This window comes from Tenrec ecaudatus, chromosome 2, assembly GCF_050624435.1.
Source record: "Tenrec ecaudatus isolate mTenEca1 chromosome 2, mTenEca1.hap1, whole genome shotgun sequence".
NCBI classification, from domain to species: Eukaryota; Metazoa; Chordata; class Mammalia; order Afrosoricida; family Tenrecidae; genus Tenrec; species Tenrec ecaudatus.
Window position 1 is genome coordinate 2,446,426 of NC_134531.1, and position 3,879 is coordinate 2,450,304.

Consider the following 3,879-nt stretch of genomic DNA (forward strand, 5'->3'; position numbering starts at 1 on the left):
AGCGGGGGTGGGGAGGGCAGTCGATCAGGCACCTTCTCTCGTTCTGTGGATATTGCCAAACCGATGCCAACATGGGTGGAGCAGTTTGCCCTGCCCCCGCCCCCAGCAGCCAGTTCTCTGTGGCTCCACGTCCTGCCGGCACGTGGAGGAGTCGTTTCTTTTTTATTTTTAGCCGTCCTGGTGGGTGTGTGGTCCTGCTCGATTCTGCAAATCTCATGAGGTTTTCCCGTGTCTGCCAGGCATGTGGGTGCCCGCCTTCATCGATGCTTGTTTGGGTTACCTCTCTTTTGCTCTTGGGCTGGTAGGCGTTCTCCCCAGAGCCTGGAGCCTGGCCCGTGGCTGGTGTGCGTGACACACGCTGTGGGGCCTGCGGCTGTGCGGGCTGGTTTTTGATGAGTGGCAGGTGTTCATTGTCGTCTGGGGCCTTGCAGCCATCTGCTTCTCCAGGGACGATGCGCTTTCTGTCCCGGAAAGCTCAGAGTCTCCAGACATCACCTGCAGAATTTTTGTTGTTTTCCTTTGTCCGAGTTGATATCCGGCATCGATGGTTGGTTTTCATCCCCAAACCCCATCCAATAGCATTTCAATCGCTATTTGAGACCCCCCTTCTGATTGATGTGTTTCTACAAGGCCACCACCCGTGTCGTGACCGAGTCCGTCCCGGTGAGTTCCTGCTGTCCCTGCGTCTGGACTTTTCCGTGAGTGTGGCACTTAGATGTCACGTCAACTTGCATTTGTATGGAAGTGAAGGGGCGGGATTCAGCCTGTCCATCAGGACACAGCCTGAGGAGGCCTCCTTGGGGGTGTGGGCTTCTCCTGAGAGAAGTTGGGAAGTTAAGTTCTCCCTCGCGCTCAGCCCCATCGCCTGCCTTCTCTCTGGTCCCCTCTCTTTCTCTGGCTGCCTCAGGAGTGCCTGTGTCTCCAGGTGGCCGCCCAGCCCTGAGAGCTGTGGGTGCCCTACCCTGTTCCCACCAGCCTGTGATCTCCCCCTGCCCCGCTCGCATGGGGATTGTGGACTTGAGCTGGTCGTGGCTGGGATGCCCTCTTGCTATGGGATTCCTTCCGGACATAATCCTGAATGGGGCACATCTGCTGCACAGCATCTCTTTGTGGCTCTGGGGTGCCATCGAGTCGGTTCCGACCCAGAGCAGCCCTGTGTACAGCAGAGCGAAACATTGCTTGGCCCTGCGCCAACCGCACAGTGGTTCCTGTGTCCCCGAGCCCATTTAAAGACCCCTTTAAAGTCTTGAAAATCAAGCTGCCCCTTTAAGGACCTAGGGGTGCCAGTCCCTAGCCATGACCTCCTGTACGTGTGAAGGTGGGACCTTGAATAAGGACTGAGAAGAATCGATGCGTTTGGATGACGAATGGACCACGGCCTGCCAAAAACCCAACTCGTGTGTCTTGGAACAAGTGCAGCCTGAGTGCTCCTTGGAGGTGGGGGTGGCGAGCCCAGTCAGGAGAGACCAGTCCTGGGAGCAGAGCATCCTGCTTGGTAAAGGAAGACCCTCGAGATGGACAGACACTGCGGCCTCCACAGCGGGCTCAAACATGAGGACAATCGTGAGGACGGGGCAGGACCGGGCGGCGTCTCGCTGTGTATGAGGTCGCTCTGGGTGGGACCCAGCTCTACGGCCCCTCACAACAACAACAGCAACACGTCTGTGTCCAGCGGCGGGAGCGTATCTTCCCGCCCAGCACCTCCTCCAGGTGGCTTGCTTGGTCTTGGTCCCGTGCCCCCTCCACCTAGATTACAGAGTGGTAGATCCAGCCTGTCGAGGCAGCCAGCCACAAAACCGTTGTTCTGGTGAAGTGAGAACTCGGGATGAAGGTAGGGAGGGCTGGCACGGATCGGCGTGTCCAGCACCCCGAGGGGATGGGTGGCTCTCACGGGCAAACTTAGCCTCTCAGTTTGCTGCTGGGTGTCCAGGTGGACTTGTCACCACCGGAGAACACTGCCAGGCCCTGCGCCTTCCTTGCAGGCTCACAGTTCAGGGGCACTGAGTGTGAACTCAACACCAGCCCCCGCCTTGGCTTTGTCTCTCCGGAGCCTCAGCACCTGGGGGAGCCACGGGTGGTGGGGACCTCACTCCCCCCCTCTGCTTGCTTCTCTGCCGCAGCGGCTCCGTTAGTGTACATCAGAGGTTAATACGTACCTGCACCAGCAGGGCCTCTTTGCTTCCAATGGGGTTAGACCACAGGTCTGGGGGCTAAGGACTTTTTTTATTGTGCCTTCCCCCGACCCCACCGCTTGCATATTTGGGGAGCAGTGTCCAGTTCAGTGGGCAACAGTGACTTTGTATCCCAGGCCTTTGCAGTGTGGCAAACATGGGGTCACTGAGCATTGACAGCTGCACACGGAGCGTGCAGGGGCATGAGGCACTTGTGGGTGCAGCTTGCTGTCACCATTGGTGCTCCTGCATTCTCCCCACGCCCTATCGGAAGCTGTGACAAACCTGGATCTCGGGGCACAGTGTGTCCCAGATGTCTCACCTGGGTGAGGTCATGCAGTGTTGGTTCCTTTGTGACTGACGCAGGCTTTTGAGATTCTTCTCCCATGCATCAGTTCTTCTGTCTTCAGGGCCGCATAGTACTCCACACTCAGGTTTCACCCTACAGCCCTCTCAAGTTTTTCTTATTTTCTTTTTAATGATCGATTTCAAATAAACTAACCAATTAAAGCTTTTTTAAGCCTTCCATATTCATCACTAATACAACCATCTAAAATATTTTTAAGTTTGAAACTGTTGTATTATTAAAACTAATAAGTGATTATTAAAGAACTGGCATGTTTTTATTAAAGCTAGGATAATTGCTCATTATAGACAGGCAGTGATTGTTTACTATCAAAACACGTCATTTGCTGTCCAAGTACAAAAAGCAATTTTCTTAAAATACAATCATCACTCCTCATGCAATAAAAGCTTCTGTTTGTATTCAAGCCAAGACAATTTTTTATTAAATAAAAATGATAACTATCAACATCAACAGAGTATTCATATATTAAAATTAGTAAAACTTTCTTTTATTTACAATACCACTTCCTTATCAAAATGAACATATCTCCTGATAATGTTAAGTAATAATTGTCACTTTTTTGTTAGTACATATTTTGTCTATCCCACGTAAAAAAAAAATCTTTATTGTGAATTAGGGAGGAGCTTATGTTTCAGGTCATGTTTTTTATATTCAACAATTTACCTAACCTCCTATCCCTCCTCACACAGTCCTCTGCACCCCTTGAGTTCTTTGCTGCAGGGGCTACAAGGACCACACGCAGAGTTCTCAGGAGTAATGGGTTGGATAGAGACCTTGGCAGGCTGCACTGCATGATACAGATGTCCAGCCAGGCCATGGCCACAGTTCCTTCAGGGCTGCTAAGGAAAGCCTAAAGGGCACACCGCTGCCCATCACTCCGCCCCAGGTCCAATGGTCAGCAAACCCAGCTTCCCGGCTAAGTGCCAGCCTCCTGGACAGAAGCCCCCAGCTTTGTATGCTCTGCAGGTTGGGAAGTCCCTCACTGCTCCATGCTCTGGTTCGATGCCACAGGCTCTTGCTGGTACTGAGATCCACCCACCCCCACCCATCACCCCCCTCCACACACACCTTCTCAGAGGGCTCATTTCACACACAGCAGGATGTCACTCCAGGGAATCCTGTTCACACCAGTGAATCCTATCAGCATCTCCCCCCACCTTTTTAACCAGACCCAGGCAGGGAAAAGTCATTTGGTGGAAGTTCCAGCGACACAGGCTAGAAAAGTCACATGAAATAATTCACTGCCCCTGCTTGCTGACAGCAAGGACGCCTTGAAGCCCTTGCTGATGAAGGTCAAGGACTGCAGCCTTCAGTCTGGAGTACGACTCAGTGGACAGAAGG